Source organism: Dendrobates tinctorius, unplaced genomic scaffold (assembly GCF_039654945.1).
Source record: "Dendrobates tinctorius isolate UK_male_01 unplaced genomic scaffold, ASM3965494v1 ptg000022l, whole genome shotgun sequence".
Taxonomy (NCBI): domain Eukaryota; kingdom Metazoa; phylum Chordata; class Amphibia; order Anura; family Dendrobatidae; genus Dendrobates; species Dendrobates tinctorius.
This window is the reverse complement of record NW_027361690.1, coordinates 52,967,361-52,986,448: the sequence shown is the minus strand read 5'-3', so window position 1 is coordinate 52,986,448 and position 19,088 is coordinate 52,967,361.

Here is a 19,088-nt window from a genome sequence, read left to right as displayed (position 1 = left end):
CGCAGTTTGGATTTGCAATCACTTCCATACCGGGGACCACTTTAAGAGGGGCCTGGGGTCAGAATCAGAGCGCAGAGTAGAATTGCCCTAACTTCCATACCAATGATCCCTTTAAGAGAGACTGGGGTCAGAATGAGAGCGCTGAGTGGATTTGCCCTGACTTGCATACCAATGATCCCTTTAATAGAATCCTGGGGTCAGAACCACAGTGCTGAGTGGAACAGTCCTATCGTCCATACCGGGGATGCCTTTAAGAGAGTCTGGGGTCAGTACCAGAGTATTTGAAGTCAATTGCCCTGACTTCCATACCGGGGATCCCTTTAAGAGATCCTGGGGTCAGAACCAGAATGCTGAGTAGAATTGCCCTAACTTCCATACCGTGGATCCCTTTAAGAGAGGCCTGGGGTCAGTACCAGAGTATTTGAAGTCAATTGCCCTGACTTCCATACCGGGGATCCCTTTAAGAGAGCCTGGGGTCAGAACCAGAATGCTGAGTGGAAATGCCCTAACTTCCATACCGGGGATCCCTTTAAAAGAGGCCTGGAGTCAGAACAAAAGCGATGGATGGATTTGCCCTGACTTCCATACCAATGATCCCTTTAATAGAAGCCTGGGGCCAGAATCAAAGCGCTGAGGGATTTGCCCTATCTTGCATGCCAGAGATCCCTTTCAGAGAGGCCTGGGGTCAGTACCAAAGTGCAGAGTGGATTTGCCCTCACTTCCGTACCGGGGATCCCGTTAAGAGACCCTGGGGTGAGAACCAGAGCGCTTAGTAGAATTGCCCTAACTTCCATACCAATGATCCCTTTAAGAGACCCTGGGGTCAGAACCACAGCTCTGAGGTCCTAATTCCATACCCGTGATCCCTTTAAGAGAGCCTGGGGTCAAAACCAAAGTGCTGGATAGATTTGCCCTAACTTCCATACCAATGATCCTTTTGAGAGAGGCCTGGGGTCAGTATCAGAGCGCTGAGGGATTTTCCCTAACATCCATACCAGAGATCCCTTTAAGAAGAAGATGTGCCTATGGAATGGAGGATGTGTGATGGGGATATGGGCACGGGAGGGGGTGATTCATTTCTGTCATGTTCTCTCTGCTCCTTTCTGGGGGGCAGACATTGGCTGGGAGCTTTTGTTCCCGGGGAAGCTAGATTTCTCCCAGTGTTTGCTGAGGTGTTATCGATTGGGAAAACTGTTGCTTATAGCAACCAATCACAGCTCATCTTCTTTTAAACAGCTCTGGTGAAATGAAAGATACTTAGTGATGGGTTGCAAGGAAAACTGTTGCTCATATTAACCAATCACGGCTCAGCTTCTTTTAAACAGCTCTGGTAAAATGAAAGATGCTTCCTGATTGGTTGGTGATACACACATACATACATTCAATTTTATATATATATAGATAGTAAAACATCTTGTAATAACTATCCCTCCTCCCTTCACTAACAAAACTTTTTATCAAATTCTCTCTAGCTCACTTCACAGGAGAATAAATGTACATTCATTTTATAGAAATAACATACAAATGAACTTAATGGGGTAGAATAACTCCAGTTATTTGTTCTTTCATATACCAGTTAGTACATTGGAAGCAAGGGCGAAGAGCTTGTCTCATAGTTTGTGATAAAGTAGTTATAAATTCCCCTCAAATATGAAGAAACATTTAATTTTTGCTCTTTTTTTCTAATACACTTTTAAATAAGATAAAATTGAGGAGGTGTAATCTGTGTCCAGCAGTGCAAAATGCTGTTGCGAGTGGTGGCAGCCAAAATATATAGTATTTATTTATCTTCTCTGTTAAACAATGTATTCACAATCTTCCAAAATATTAAAAAGAGCCAACTTCACTGTTGGCAGGATAGAAATACTAAAGGTACAATGGGCACGGAAAGTATTCAGACCCCTTGACATTTTTCACTCTTTGCTTCAATGCAGCCATTTGGTAAATTCAAAAAAATTATTTTTTTTCTCATTAATGTACACTCTGCACCCCAAAAATTTTTTACCCAATTTTAAAGGGGTCTGAATCCTTTCCATACCCACTGTATGTCTGAGAAATTGAGTAACTGAGGTAATATGTGATATATTTGTGACAGATCAGCGCACTACAACAGATACTATCATATCATGTCCCCATGTACGTGCCGTAACTGGTGAAGGAAATAACAATATGTCTTAGCAGGACCCCAAATAGGAATTACATAGGGAGAGAGCCCTATCTTTCTACTTTGAATGTTCTTGCCCGAATATTTAGCTTTTGACAGACAATGTGCAGCTTTCTACATTGCATAACTATTTTCTGAACCTTTAACTTCTGTGTTCCATTTTGCCTCTCAACTTTCCCGTAGCTCTGAGGATAGAATGCGGTGTGCAATACCTTATACATCTTAGAAAATATAAAGTGTTGGTAGAACAGTTCAATGAATGTGACACAGCAACAATGTAAAGATGTCATGATTAGTGATGTGCGAGCATGCTCGCCACTATTCGGTGCTTATCCGAGCATCGCATTTTACAGGGAAACCCCAGAAAAAAATTGCCATGAGGTCCCCCTGTTATGAATGATTCACCGTAGGAGGCAAAAGCAGAAATACAAGCTAAGTACAGAAAACCAGAGAAGTTAGCAACTATCAGATTGCAGACCCCTGAACCTGTCAACACAACTAGCAGTAGCCGTGGGGGGTTCCTACGATGCCCTAGACCCCTCAATCACAGCCGGAGAATTACATAGGCCTAAAGAAAGAAAGGGGAAATCTAAACTGCCCCAGAGCAGACCCCAAAGCAATAGGCAGCCCCCAACATATAATGACGGTGAATCAATATGAAAACACTAACACAGACAGAAAGATAGACTGAGCAAAGACGGGGCCCAAAACTACCTAGATAGGAAAGGACAGGAAGGCTGCTGTCTGCAATCTGCCAAAACCCTATCAAAGACATAAACCAACAAGCTGATATGAAAAAGGCCCTGAAGCAGCTAGGCTTCAAAAACTAAATCAGCACTCAGGTATTTTCAGAAGACAGAGGTAAAGGAATTCAGCACACCCCAGCAGGGAATGGCAGAAATCCAGAAAAACAAAGCAAAACAAAGTCAAAGCACCAATGCAAAAGGCCGAGCAGCAAACTTAGCTTTAGAGGAGCAGGAATTCAGACTGGTCTCCAAGGATCCCACAGAGAAATCACCCGCAGGGCAGAAGGGCGTCGGCAGCCTTATATCCAGTCAGTAACTCCACTCAGCCAGTCATCATCATCAGCCTCAGGTGTTTGATAATCAGGCTCACTACCTTTCTTTACCAGAAGAGGGAGTTCCTCGGGCCTCAGTAATGAAGGGGAAAATGAACTCACAACAGTACCTCCCCCTTGAGGAGGGGTCACCGAACCCTCAACTACGCCACCAGGGCGATCAGGGTGAGCCCGATGAAAGGCATGCACCAATCTTTTGGCATGAATATCAGAGGCAGGGAGCCAGGAATTATCCTCCTGACCATAACCCTTCCACTTAACCAAATACTGGAGTCTCCGTCTATCCAGACGGGAATCCAGTACTTTCTCTACCTCATATTCCATGTTACCTTCAACCAATACAGGGTCTGGAGGTGCCACCCCCGGAACAACAGGTTCAACAAACCTCTTCAACAAAGATTTATGGAACACATTATGGATTTTAAATGTGACAGGAAGAGCCAAACGAAAAGAGACCGGATTAATAATCTCCACAATCTTGTAAGGTCCAATAAATCTAGGCTTAAACTTAGGAGAAGCCACCTTCATAGCAATATTTTTTGATGATAACCAGACCATATCACCAACCTTAAACTGGGGACCAATGGTCCTATGTCGGTTGGAAAACCGCTGGGCCTTTTCCTGGGAGAGAGATAACTTATCCACCACTTGGTCCCAGATCTGGTGCATTCTCTCCACCACAGTGTCAACACCTGGGCAGGCAGAGGGCTCCACCTGCCCTGAAGAAAATCGAGGATGAAACCCAAAGTTACAAAAAAAGGTGACATCAAAGTGGCAGAACTAGCTCTATTATTTAAAGCAAATTTGGCCAAGGGCAAAAATGAAACCCAATCATCCTGATCAGCAGAAATAAAACATCTCAAATATGACTCCAAGGTCTGGTTTGTTCTCTCTGTCTGCCCATTGGTCTGAGGGTGAAAAGCAGAGGAGAAGGACAACTGAATTCCCAGCCTGGAACAGAAAGTTCTCCAAAATCTAGACACAAACTGGACTCCTCTGTCAGACACAATGTTCTCAGGAATCCCGTGCAAATGAACCACCTGTAGTAAAAACAGGGGCACCAACTCAGAGGAAGACGGCAACTTAGGGAGTGGTACAAGATGAACCATCTTAGAGAACCTATCACAAATCACCCAAATAACAGTCATCCTCTGAGAGACAGGCATATCAGAGATGAAATCCATTGAAATATGGGTCCATGGCCTCTTGGGGACAGGCAAAGGCATCAACAACCCACTAGAGCGAGAACACGATTTGGACCGGGAGCACGTCCCACAGGACTGCACAAAATTCCTGACATCACGAGACAAGGAGGGCCACCAAAAAAACCGACTCACCAGATCTCTAGTACCAAAAATACCTGGATGACCAGCCAAAGCAGAGCAATGAACTTCAGACATCACTCTTCTTCCACTGGTCAGGAACATACAACTTTCCACTGGGACAACGCTCAGGTTTTCCTCCTGGAACTCTTCCAGAGCACATCTCAAATCGGGCGAGATGGCAGAAAGAACTACCCCTTCGCCTAAGATGGTAGCAGGCTTGGTCACCACAGGAGAATCAACAAAGAAGCTCCTAGAGAGGGCGTCTGCCTTGACATTCTTCGTTCCAGGAAGAAAAGAAACCACAAAATCAAAACGTGTAAAAAACAAGGCCCACCTAGCCTGTCTAGGGTTCAAGCGCTTAGCCGACTCTAGGTAAATCAAATTCTTGTGGTCAGTGAGGACCACGACTTGATGCTTAGCTCCCTCCAACCAATGTCTCCACTCCTCAAATGCCCATTTCATGGCCAACAGTTCTCTATTCCCCACATCATAGTTACGTTCAGATGGAGAGAACTTTCGGGAAAAGAAAGCACAGGGATTCATTTTAGATGTTACAGGATCCTTTTGGGACAAAACAGCTCCTGCACCAATCTCAGAAGCATCCACCTCTACCTGGAATGGAAGTGAGACATCAGGTTGCCGCAAAACCGGGGCGGAGGTGAATCCTCGCTTCAGCTCCTGAAAGGAAGAAACAGCCTCCGGAGACCAATTTAACACATCAGCACCCTTCTTAGTCTAATCAGTCAATGGCTTGGCAATACTAGAAAATTTTGCTATAAATTTCCGATAAAAATTAGCAAAACCCAAAAACTTCTGGAGGGCCTTCAAAGAAGTGGGCTGAACCCAATCGTAAATGGCCTGTACCTTGGCCGGGTCCATTTCAATAGTTGACGGGGACAAAATAAATCCCAAAAAAGAAATCCTCTGTACTCGAAAAAAGGCATTTAGATCCTTTGATATTCAGGGAATTCTCCCTCAAGATCCGGAACACAGTCCGAATATGTTCCACATGAGAATCCCAATCCTTGGAGAAGATCAAAATATCATCCAGATAGATAATCAAAAATTTATCGACAAAATCTCGGAAAATATCGTTCATGAAGCACTGGAAGACAGAAGGGGCATTAGTGAGCCCAAAAGGCATCACCAGGTACTCAAAATGTCCCTCCGGAGTATTAAACGCCGTCTTCCATTCATCCCCATGCTTAATGCGAATAAGATTATACGCCCCCCTGAGGTCAAGCTTGGTAAACCAGCAAGCACCTTTAACTCTGGAGAATAGATCAGAAATGAGGGGTAACGGATACTGATATTTAACAGTAATTTTGTTGAGGGCACGATAATCAATACAAGGTCTTAAAGATCCATCCTTTTTGGCTACAAAAAAAAACCCGGCACCTAAGGGTGACGAGGATGGTCTAATATGACCCTTCTCCAACGCCTCCTTAATATAGGATCGCATAGCCTCATGCTCGGGTACAGATAAATTGAAGAGCCGACCCTTGGGAAATTTACACCCCGGGCTCAGTTCAATTGCACAGTCATAACTCCTATGAGGAGGCAGAGACGCAGACTCATTCTCACTAAATACATCATAAAAGTCCGCCAAATAATCAGGAACATCATGCGACTGAGGAGAGGTGGAAAACACCGGAGCCTCACTTAAGGCACACGGACAACCCCAACTCACCACAGACACAGATTTCCAATCCAAAACTGGATTATGAATTTGTAACCAGGGAAACCCCAGAACAATAGTATCATGCAGATTATGCAACACCAAAAATCTGCAATTTTCTTGATGGTCTGGGGCAACCCGCATTACCACCTGGGTCCAAAACTGAGGTTTATTTTTAGCCAAAGGAGTAGCATCAATCCCCCTCAAAGGGATAGGCGTCTGCACAGGTGTCATCGGAAATCCACAACGTTTAGCAAAATCCAAGTCCATTAGGTTTAGGGCTGCTCCCGAATCCACAAAAGCCTTGGTGGAAAATGTGGACAGGGAGCAGATCAGAGTAATAGCCAGAAGAAACTTAGGTTGAACACCCCCAACAGAAAACGTGTGTGCAAAGCGTTTCTCTCGTTTAGGACAGACAGAAATAATATGCGAGGCATCTCCACAGAAAAAACACAACTTATTACGCCTTCTGAACTCCTGACGCTGCTCTCTGGAAAAAAACTCTATCACATTGCATAGGTTCAGACATTTGTTCAACAGGTGGCAACACCTCTCGTGCAGCTTTGCGTTCGCGCAAACGCCGATCAACCTGAATGGCTAATGACATAGAATCGTCAAGACCAGAGGGAACAGGAAATCCCACCATAGTATCTTTTACGGCTTCTGACAACCCCTTCCGAAAGAGAGCAGACAAGGCATTATCATTCCAGGTAGTAAGTACTGCCCACTTTCGGAATTTTTGACAGTACAATTCTGCAGAATCACGACCCTGGCTCAATGCCAGCAGGGTCTTTTCAGCCTGATCAATGGCATTAGGTTCGTCATACAACAACCCCAAGGCCTGAAAAAATGCGTTCACATTAGTCAGAATAGGATCATATGGTTTCAAAGAAAACGCCCAATCCTGGGGATCGCCACGCAGCAAAGAGATGACAATTTTAACCTGCTGCGCGGAGCTCCCTGACGAGTTAGGCTTCAAGGCAAAAAATAATTTACAATTATTTTTTAAATTCAAAAATTTAGACCAATCCCCAAAAAATACATCAGGTGTAGGAATCTTTGGTTCAGCAGCATGTGAATGAGCAAGGTAGGCGGATATTCCCCGCACTTCCGCAGCGAGCTGCTCCACACGATCAGACAATTGCTTTATCTCCATTGAGCGAAAAAAAAATTCCCCCTACGGCCTCAGAGATATAGAGGAAAAAATATACACCTTTTTTTCTTTTTTTTTTTACAATTCTTTCCTGCTATTGAGTACCCTAGGATCTGCGGTATGGCGGGTGATTCTGTTATGAATGAGTCACCGTAGGAGGCAAAAGCAGAAATATAAGCTAAGTCCAGAAAACCAGAGAAGTTGGCAACTATCAGATTGCAGACCCCTGAACCTGTCAACACAACTAGCAGTAGCCGTGGGGGGTTCCTACGATGCCCTAGACCCCTCGATCACAGCCGGAGAATTACATAGGCCTAAAGAAAGAAAGGGGAAATCTAAACTGCCCCAGAGCAGACCCCAAAGCAATAGGCAGCCCCCAACATATAATGATGGTGAAGCAAGATGAAAACACTAACACAGACAGAAAGATAGACTGAGCAAAGACGGGGCCCAAAACTACCTAGATAGGAAAGGACAGGAAGGCTGCTGTCTGCAATCTGCCAAAACCCTATCAAAGACATAAGCCAACAAGCTGATATGAAAAAGGCCCTGAAGCAGCTAGGCTTCAAAAACTAAATCAGCACTCAGGTATTTTCAAAAGACAGAGCTAAAGGAATTCAGCACACCCCAGCAGGGAATGGCAGAAATCCAGAAAAACAAAGCAAAACAAAGTCAAAGCACCAATGCAAAAGGCCGAGCAGCAAACTTAGCTTTAGAGGAGCAGGAATTCAGACTGGTCTCCAAGGATCCCACAGAGAAATCACCCGCAGGGCAGAAGGGCGTCGGCAGCCTTATATCCAGTCAGTAACTTCACTCAGCCAGTCATCATCATCAGCCTCAGGTGTTTGATAATCAGGCTCACTACCTTTCTTTACCAGAAGAGGGAGTTCCTCGGGCCTCAGTAATGAAGGGGAAAATGAACTCACAACATCCCCTATAAAATCAAACCAGCAAAGGCTAGACAGACAGCTGTGGGCTGATATGAATAGCCTTGGAAGGGGCCATGGATATTGCCCCATGCTAAAAACATCAGCTTTCAGCCGCTCCAGAAATGGCGCATCTTATAGATGCGCGGATTCTGGCACTTAGCCTCGCTCTTCCCACTTGCCCTGTAGCGGTGGCAAGTGGGGTAATATTTGTGGGGTTGATGTCCTTTGTATTGTCCAGTGACATCAAGTCCATGTCTTAGTAATGGAGAAGCATCTATAAGACACCTATCCAGTACTAATCCTATAGATATATAATCAATAAAGACGCAGCCAAAGTAAAGTTCTTTATTATTCTTAATTAACCATACTTACTGCATCACCTAATCACAATAATAGTCCATTTACTGAGTGTCCCACAACGATCTCATGTGTAGAACAGTCACCTCGGAAGATGTGACTAGTCTACCCGGCCTCGGGTGATACACTGACAGGAGGTAATATCTCCCACAGTGTATCATTGAGCTGCCGTGAGAGCTCACTGGAGTTCATCACTCCCGTGTTCTCACTTTAGGGGAACCGCTATGTGAGAACTTTCCCACGCAGCGGTGCCATAAGTGACAGCATGGAGCCGATGAGCTGATTCACTGTGGGGGCAATTATCTCCTGTCAGTGTATCGCTAATTGGGTAGAGTGGTCACATCTCCCAATGTTACTGTTCTACAGTGAGATCACCGTCGGACAATCTGGTTTACCTTGGACTACAGCAGACAGGGAGTATATGTTGGTTTATTATTTTACGTTATTTCTAGGAGACGAGGGTGTCTGGTTTGGTGTGTGGTAAGTATAAGGTGTTTTATTTCTATTTGAATTTGTATATATTATGTATCAATATGTATGTATTATGTGAATAATGAATATGTATGTAATTTTACTTTTTTTTAACAGTAAGCACAGGTGGCGGCAGATGATACTACTCTCCCATCAGGGGCACCTGCTGTTACTGTTATCAGTGACACCAGACATTGCCGGATGGGGGCAGTAGTCTCATCGGCCCAGGTGCAGACAGATGATACTACACTCCCATCAGCGCCACCCTCTGTCACTGTTATCAGTGAAACCAGACATAGCCAGATGGGAGCAGTAGTCTCATCGGGCCAAGCCTGCTTCACTGCTGCGGGTCACAGTCAGCTGCGGAATCACGCTGACATCTGCCAGCATGATCCCACAGCGCTGTGACCGACAGTACCGGCGGTAGCATTATCGCACAGACTTGAAAACACACAGACAACCGCACACACACACAGACAGCTGCACAATACACGCAGACAGCCGCAGACAGACACAAACATTCTCAGCTAAATTTCAGAACGCAACATTGTTTACAGCAGTGACCTGGGAGTCAGAATTTCTTCCAGGGGTCTTCCCCATGCTGTTCCCATGTCATTGAGCACTTTTCCCATAGATTTCCACAGTTTTTAGACACTCAAAAAATCTCCGGGGGGGGGGGTGTTGCGGCAAAAAAGCTCAGGTTTCCCATAGACCTACATTGGGCTCGTTGCTCAGGTCAAGCACCCGAGCATTCCAGTTTGCTCGACCCAAGCATCGAGCACCCCATCTCTACTTTTGATGTGGCATCCCATAGTCTGGTTGCCATGGTGACATTGCCTCCCTCTAAGGAGTGATGTCATGCCTGTAGGCAGGGGAGTCACCATGCCAGGTAACACAGTGTACATATCAATTCCTGCTCAAGGCCAGAAAGGGGAACATCCTTATAAATTCTGGCCAGCAGGTGGGGTTAGTGAGTCAGAATAAAGTCAGCTGAGAGAGTAAACAAGGGAGTTGTCATGGAGACAAAAAGAGACGCCAGAGTCCTTGGCTTGGCGGGTGCTGTACGCTCTGACAGCCCAATCTGAAGGTCAGGCTACTGCAAGCTCCCTGGCCACACCGAACACCTGAAGGCACAACAGCAGACCAAGAGCCAGGGGCCAACAGTGTAAAGGACAGTGCCTGTGATATAGGCTCACGCTGTCTGCCATATAGGTTAGAAATCATCACGCAGGAGAGGGCCGCAGCTTAGCTACAAGCAGCAGGGACCTGAAAAGAGAGTGCAGAAGGAAGGTCCCCAACCCCACCTGACAGGGTGTATCCCCTGAATGCCTCCAGGCAAGCCAGACTCTGTAATTGGTACCCCAGATTGCATCTACTTTCAAGTAAAAGGTAAAGAAAACTGTACCTCTCTGTGTCCTTCACTTATTCTCTGCACCCCAACGTTCACCACCATCTGAACAATCAAATATATTTGCCTTGGGGCCCCGCTCTAACCCTGAGGAGCTTAACCATCAGCACCACCATCAGCCCCAGTGGACAAAAACCGCAGCGTCGGCCCCCCCATTGCCAAACACCACGGGTGGCATCACGATAAAACACTACATAACTATCCTCTATTTTATGACACGGCCAGGCCACGGAAACGGATCATGGCAACGTGACCTCCCCCATAGAACTGTCCGGTCCGATTCCGGGTACACCACGGCCCTCGTGGGCATGTCATTGACATAACCACAAAATCGTTTTTTATTGCATTTGGTCTCCCTTGTTAGCCTTACTTCATTACAGGCTTTAGCTCTTCTAACTATTGCCCTGCATTCCCTGCAGACAGCATTATATTCTTCTTTCGATATGCCTCCCTCTTACCATTTAATATTAATTTCTTTTTTCCTTTTTAGCAAGTGTTTAAGTTCTGTGTTCAGCCATCCTGGTCTCTCTAAATGCTTTGAATTCTTCGAATTCTTCCTTCTTTTCGGGATTGTTACTGATGTTAATGAATGTGTTTGAGTACCAAGAAGCAAAAGGATTGACATTCCTGATCCATAAAAATAATTTTCTTTATTGAAAAAAATATTAAAATATCATAGATTGGCAGAAAAATCCTCCAATATAGTGAGTGTACACACAGCTGCTGGTATAACGGCAACGCGTTTCGATCACAGGTGGATCTTTTTCATAGCTAGCCTTAGTTTAGCAGCATCAAACATATATAGGCTGAAGTAGCCAATAGGGATGGTCTGTTGTATCAGGTGATTGATTTCATTAAGGTCCTAAATAGGAACACATAACCTGACACATAGTATCCATCAATGCTGCTATAACAGAGAGAAAAAAAAACTAATTAAAAACATTATAATGCTATTGCACACATTTAGGTTAACATATAAATGAATATAAATAATGAAACATTATATCATTTCTCCTATTTAAACCATCAGGATGTCTCGTGCCTAGATTATCTATCCAGAACACCTCTCTAGTGAGTAGACGTTTGCGCATGTCACCTCCCCTCCTAGTGTTTTTGATTTGCTCTATCGCTGTACTAGATAGAGGATCGATTTTTCCTTTATGTTTGATAATGCAGTGTTTTGCAACCATGGATGTATTACGTGCAACATTATCATTATTTATATACCTAATATGGTCGGCAAAGCGGGTTTTCAGTTTCCTTGTAGTGCACCCAGTATAAATTAACTAGCATGCCTCACAAAAAATTATGTATACCACATATTTTGAATTACTAAATTGTTTGATATTGTAACTTTGTGTTTTATCATGGTTAAAGAATGTTTTCGTGATATTTGCATATTTGCATGTTTTGCACTTGTTCACACCACATTTGTAAAACCCATTGCACTTTAGCCAATTTCGTATGGGGGGTTTAGATGGGAAAAATCCTGGTGAAAGCGTATTTCCTATAGTGGGCGCTCATCTAGCAACAATATTTATTCCTGGCTTTAGGATTTTAGCCAATACGTTATCCTCATATAAAATAGGCAGGCGTTTATTTATGATATTTTTTATCTCGTTTAAATTGAGGACTAAAACGTAGACAAAAATGGTTTATTATTATTTTTGTTTAGTCATATTAATTTTTGGCTCTAACAGGTCTTTCCTATTATTCTTTTCTGCTATTAAAAAAGCTCTTTTTAGAGACCAATCTGGGTATTCCCGTTTTTTCAATTTGTGATGAAGTAAGTTTACCTCAGATTTTAAGCAATTTCTCTTTAGTCTGATATGTTGCCCCACTGGGACTGATTTTATGACATGCTTTGGGTGACTACTCCGTGCGTGTAGGACCGTATTACCTCTCACTGGTTTATGGTGCGTTTTTGTTAGGAGTCGGATTTCTGCGTTTACTCAGCAGGGATCCAGATCCTCACATTCTGCAGTCTCCTCCTATTTTTCCACTGTAAAGGAGATTGCAGAGGAGATTGCCTTGCAGTAAATCTCTCCTGAGGCTAAGTCCTTCTGTCCTCTTACTGGGCATGCTCATGGGACGATCTCCCATTGGAGATCGGGAGTCATGTGCTCAGGTCCCACTCCAGTTCTCATTGGTCAATCTCAGAGATCTGGAAGTGTGCAGAAGGTCCCGGCTGCTATAAAAGGCGCGCATGGCTGTTCCGCCATGCGCTAGTATAGACTTACTTGCTGCGATGTGTATGAGGACGGATGTATGATTCTGGTGAATGAATCATTATAAACCCCTTCCCTCTGATATTACGCATGTTGATAGGGACTGAGTTAGAATCAGCGCCAGTGCTCCTCAAGCAACATCCACAGCTGCTAGCGTCCGACATTGCACTTGCGCCTTGCCTTTGTCGTTTAGCGGCAGTGTCCACGCCGCGCTGCAGTAGCAGCCTCCTTTGCGCTCGCAGTTGCAATGCCGCACACAAGGTAGGTCTAGACGGACGTCGTGCCGCCGTCTTGGGCTACTCCTGTGACCATATACCGTGTGTGCATTTTTTACTGAGTACTGTGACTACAACAGGCTCAGTCATTTGTGTTTGTACTTTTTGGCTTCTCTGTGAGTTAACTGAGATTGCTCTGCACACCTGGGTGAAGTTTAACCCTGTGTGCAGTTCCGCCATATTGCTCCTGCCACCACTTAGCAGCGGTTATATCACCTACTGCTCGGTGGACCCCGAGCGGCAAACGCACTTTATTATCATTTTTATTTAGTGCATTCCGCCGTTCCTAACAGTTTTACTGGCTATGTATTGCTCTTCAACACCAGATAATCCAAATCCAAAAAACTATAGAGTTTCTATGCTGTTTAAACATGAAACTGTCATGTCGGACGCTGTTCACACCACAGCGTCCGTCAGGCAGCGGTAGTTCCATCTCCGTCCACTATAGCCTCAGTGGCGCCGGCTTGATTTTACTCAGGTTATCTGGGGTTAATCTAGCTGGAAATCAGGTGGGATGTTTGGTCACGCCCACGGTCTTTAAATAGTCGTGCTGGCCTGTGGGCGTCGCCGATTATAGCTTGTGTTTTGTGCCAAGTGGTTCCGGTCTGGAGTGGAGGTGTTGGAGAGAGAAATTCATATCTGGTGTCGTATGATCCGTTGTTACCTTTTCGCCTTCCTATATTTGTGCTTTGTTTTGCCCTGTTCACATTATAGTATTGTCCTGTGTGTATGCGGCGCGGTGCGGTTTGAGTTCTCCCTGTCTGTCATTACTGTGTGGGTTTTGGTGGTTTGACAACTCACTGGGTGGAGGGTGGAGGGTTCAGCTTAGGGCTGAGCAGGAGATAAGGAGAGGCTGGAGGCTCAGGCATTTGCACCTTTAGCAAAAACCCTGGGTTGAGGGTCAGACAGGGTTTTCCCTAGTTTGAGGGACTCCGCAGGGGCCCGGGTTTGTCAGCCTCCTTCGACCTAAGCCTCGCATAACAGAAACGTATGTTATAGTCATGGGTAGAGTTGAGCGAAACGGGTCGAAAAAATTCAAAAGTCGCCGACTTTTGGCAAAGTCGGGTTTCATGAAACGAAACCCGACCCTAGGATGAGGTCGGCCACGAGGTCGGCGACTTACGCGCCAAAGTCGCGTTTCAAAAGTTTGTTTTGCTCTCTTTTTCAGCCAATCAGGATCCACGGACACTGTGGGCAACGTGATGACATAGGCACGGGTCACCACCATCTTTCAGAAGGGCATGCAAGTGATTGGCTTGCTTTGGTGGGCATCACAGGGGGTATAAAAGGGCGTGCACGCCGACCGCCATCTTACTTCTGCCGATCTTAGTATAGGGAGAGGCTGCTGCTGATTCTGTAGGGAGAGCATTAGGCAGGGAAGAAGACAAAAAAACTGCTTCTGCTGCTAGCGATTTGGCCTGCACAACACACAAGTCACTGTGTGTGCAGTGCAAGGGGAGGCTATATTGTGGTGTATCAGTGGTGTTGGTTGTTGGGCTGCCTTCTAAGGCTTCCTGACACGCTGGCATTGCTGTTTACCCACTGCTACGCAAACTGCTTTTTTAAAAGCAATCCAATCTCACTTATCCTCTCGTCACTTTGGTCACAGGCAGCTTTGCCATCGAGCGTGTCACATAGCGCTCAGATATCAGTGGGCCGCACACAATCCACAAGTGTCCAGTGTCCAAAAATGTACGCAGAGATTCAAAATCTCCATTATCCTCTCGTCACTTTGGTCACAGGCAGCTGTGCCATCGAGCGTGTCACATAGCGCTCAGATATCAGTGGGCCGCACACAATCCACAAGTGTCCACTGTCCACAAGTGTACGCAGAGATTCAAAATCTCCATTATCCTCTCGTCACTTTGGTCACAGGCAGCTGTGCCATCGAGCGTGTCACATAGCGCTCAGATATCAGTGGGCCGCACACAATCCATAAGTGTCCACTGTCCACAAGTGTACGCAGAGATTCAAAATCTCCATTATCCTCTCGTCACTTTGGTCACAGGCAGCTGTGCCATCGAGCGTGTCACATAGCGCTCAGATATCAGTGGGCCGCACACAATCCACAAGTGTCCAGTGTCCAAAAGTGTACGCAGAGATTCAAAATCTCCATTATCCTCTCGTCACTTTGGTCACAGGCAGCTGTGCCATCGAGCGTGTCACATAGCGCTCAGATATCAGTGGGCCGCACATAATCCACAAGTGTCCAGTGTCCACAAGTGTACGCAGAGATTCAAAATCTCCATTATCCTCTCGTCACTTTGGTCACAGGCAGCTGTGCCATCGAGCGTGTCACATAGCGCTCAGATATCAGTGGGCCGCACACAATCCACAAGTGTCCAGTGTCCAAAAGTGTACGCAGAGATTCAAAATCTCCATTATCCTCTCGTCACTTTGGTCACAGGCAGCTGTGCCATCGAGCGTGTCACATAGCGCTCAGATATCAGTGGGCCGCACACAATCCACAAGTGTCCAGTGTCCAAAAGTGTACGCAGAGATTCAAAATCTCCATTATCCTCTCGTCACTTTGGTCACAGGCAGCTGTGCCATCGAGCGTGTCACATAGCGCTCAGATATCAGTGGGCCGCACACAATCCACAAGTGTCCACTGTCCACAAGTGTACGCAGAGATTCAAAATCTCCATTATCCTCTCGTCACTTTGGTCACAGGCAGCTGTGCCATCGAGCGTGTCACATAGCGCTCAGATATCAGTGGGCCGCACACAATCCACAAGTGTCCACTGTCCACAAGTGTACGCAGAGATTCAAAATCTCCATTATCCTCTCGTCACTTTGGTCACAGGCAGCTGTGCCATCGAGCGTGTCACATAGCGCTCAGATATCAGTGGGCCGCACACAATCCACAAGTGTCCAGTGTCCAAAAGTGTACGCAGAGATTCAAAATCTCCATTATCCTCTCGTCACTTTGGTCACAGGCAGCTGTGCCATCGAGCGTGTCACATAGCGCTCAGATATCAGTGGGCCGCACACAATCCACAAGTGTCCACTGTCCACAAGGGTACGCAGAGATTCAAAATCTCCATTATCCTCTCGTCACTTTGGTCACCGGCAGCTGTGCCATCGAGCGTGTCACATAGCGCTCAGATATCAGTGGGCCGCACACAATCCACAAGTGTCCAGTGTCCAAAAGTGTACGCAGAGATTCAAAATCTCCATTATCCTCTCGCCACTTTGGTCACAGGCAGCTGTGCCATCGAGCGTGTCACATAGCGCTCAGATATCAGTGGGCCGCACACAATCCACAAGTGTCCAGTGTCCAAAAGTGTACGCAGAGATTCAAAATCTCCATTATCCTCTCGTCACTTTGGTCACAGGCAGCTGTGCCATCGAGCGTGTCACATAGCGCTCAGATATCAGTGGGCCGCACACAATCCACAAGTGTCCAGTGTCCAAAAGTGTACGCAGAGATTCAAAATCTCCATTATCCTCTCGTCACTTTGGTCACAGGCAGCTGTGCCATCGAGCGTGTCACATAGCGCTCAGATATCAGTGGGCCGCACACAATCCACAAGTGTCCACTGTCCACAAGTGTACGCAGAGATTCAAAATCTCCATTATCCTCTCGTCACTTTGGTCACAGGCAGCTGTGCCATCGAGCGTGTCACATAGCGCTCAGATATCAGTGGGCCGCACACAATCCACAAGTGTCCAGTGTCCAAAAGTGTACTCAGAGATTCAAAATCTCCATTATCCTCTCGTCACTTTGGTCACAGGCAGCTGTGCCATCGAGCGTGTCACATAGCGCTCAGATATCAGTGGGCCACACACAATCCACAAGTGTCCACTGTCCACAAGTGTACGCAGAGATTCAAAATCTCCATTATCCTCTCGTCACTTTGGTCACAGGCAGCTGTGCCATCGAGCGTGTCACATAGCGCTCAGATATCAGTGGGCCGCACACAATCCACAAGTGTCCAGTGTCCAAAAATGTACGCAGAGATTCAAAATCTCCATTATCCTCTCGTCACTTTGGTCACAGGAAGCTGTGCCATCGAGCGTGTCACATAGCGCTCAGATATCAGTGGGCCGCACACAATCCACAAGTGTCCACTGTCCACAAGTGTACGCAGAGATTCAAAATCTCCATTATCCTCTCGTCACTTTGGTCACAGGCAGCTGTGCCATCAAGCGTGTCACATAGCGCTCAGATATCAGTGGGCCGCACACAATCCACAAGTGTCCAGTGTCCACAAGTGTACGCAGAGATTCAAAATCTCCATTATCCTCTCGTCACTTTGGTCACAGGCAGCTGTGCCATCGAGCGTGTCACATAGCGCTCAGATATCAGTGGGCCGCACATAATCCACAAGTGTCCAGTGTCCACAAGTGTACGCAGAGATTCAAAATCTCCATTATCCTCTCGTCACTTTGGTCACAGGCAGCTGTGCCATCGAGCGTGTCACATAGCGCTCAGATATCAGTGGGCCGCACACAATCCACAAGTGTCCAGTGTCCAAAAGTGTACGCAGAGATTCAAAATCTCCATTATCCTCTCGTCACTTTGGTCACAGGCAGCTGTGCCATCGAGCGTGTCACATAGCGCTCAGATATCAGTGGGCCGCACACAATCCACAAGTGTCCAGTGTCCAAAAGTGTACGCAGAGATTCAAAATCTCCATTATCCTCTCGTCACTTTGGTCACAGGCAGCTGTGCCATCGAGCGTGTCACATAGCGCTCAGATATCATTGGGCCGCACACAATCCACAAGTGTCCACTGTCCACAAGTGTACGCAGAGATTGAAAATCTCCATTATCCTCTCGTCACTTTGGTCACAGGCAGCTGTGCCATCGAGCGTGTCACATAGCGCTCAGATATCAGTGGGCCGCACACAATCCACAAGTGTCCACTGTCCACAAGTGTACGCAGAGATTCAAAATCTCCATTATCCTCTCGTCACTTTGGTCACAGGCAGCTGTGCCATCGAGCGTGTCACATAGCGCTCAGATATCAGTGGGCCGCACACAATCCACAAGTGTCCAGTGTCCAAAAGTATACGCAGAGATTCAAAATCTCCATTATCCTCTCGTCACTTTGGTCACAGGCAGCTGTGCCATCGAGCGTGTCACATAGCGCTCAGATATCAGTGGGCCGCACACAATCCACAAGTGTCCACTGTCCACAAGTGTACGCAGAGATTCAAAATCTCCATTATCCTCCCGTCACTTTGGTCACCGGCAGCTGTGCCATCGAGCGTGTCACATAGCGCTCAGATATCAGTGGGCCGCACACAATCCACAAGTGTCCAGTGTCCAAAAGTGTACGCAGAGATTCAAAATCTCCATTATCCTCTCGCCACTTTGGTCACAGGCAGCTGTGCCATCGAGCGTGTCACATAGCGCTCAGATATCAGTGGGCCGCACACAATCCACAAGTGTCCAGTGTCCAAAAGTGTACGCAGAGATTCAAAATCTCCATTATCCTCTCGTCACTTTGGTCACAGGCAGCTGTGCCATCGAGCGTGTCACATAGCGCTCAGATATCAGTGGGCCGCACACATCCACAAGTGTCCAGTGTCCAAAAGTGTACGCAGAGATTCAAAATCTCCATTATCCTCTCGTCACTTTGGTCACAGGCAGCTGTGCCATCGAGCGTGTCACATAGCGCTCAGATATCAGTGGGCCGCACACAATCCACAAGTGTCCACTGTCCACAAGTGTACGCAGAGATTCAAAATCTCCATTATCCTCTCGTCACTTTGGTCACAGGCAGCTGTGCCATCGAGCGTGTCACATAGCGCTCAGATATCAGTGGGCCGCACACAATCCACAAGTGTCCAGTGTCCAAAAGTGTACGCAGAGATTCAAAATCTCCATTATCCTCTCGTCACTTTGGTCACAGGCAGCTGTGCCATCGAGCGTGTCACATAGCGCTCAGATATCAGTGGGCCGCACACAATCCACAAGTGTCCAGTGTCCAAAAGTGTACGCAGAGATTCAAAATCTCCATTATCCTCTCGTCACTTTGGTCACAGGCAGCTGTGCCATCGAGCGTGTCAC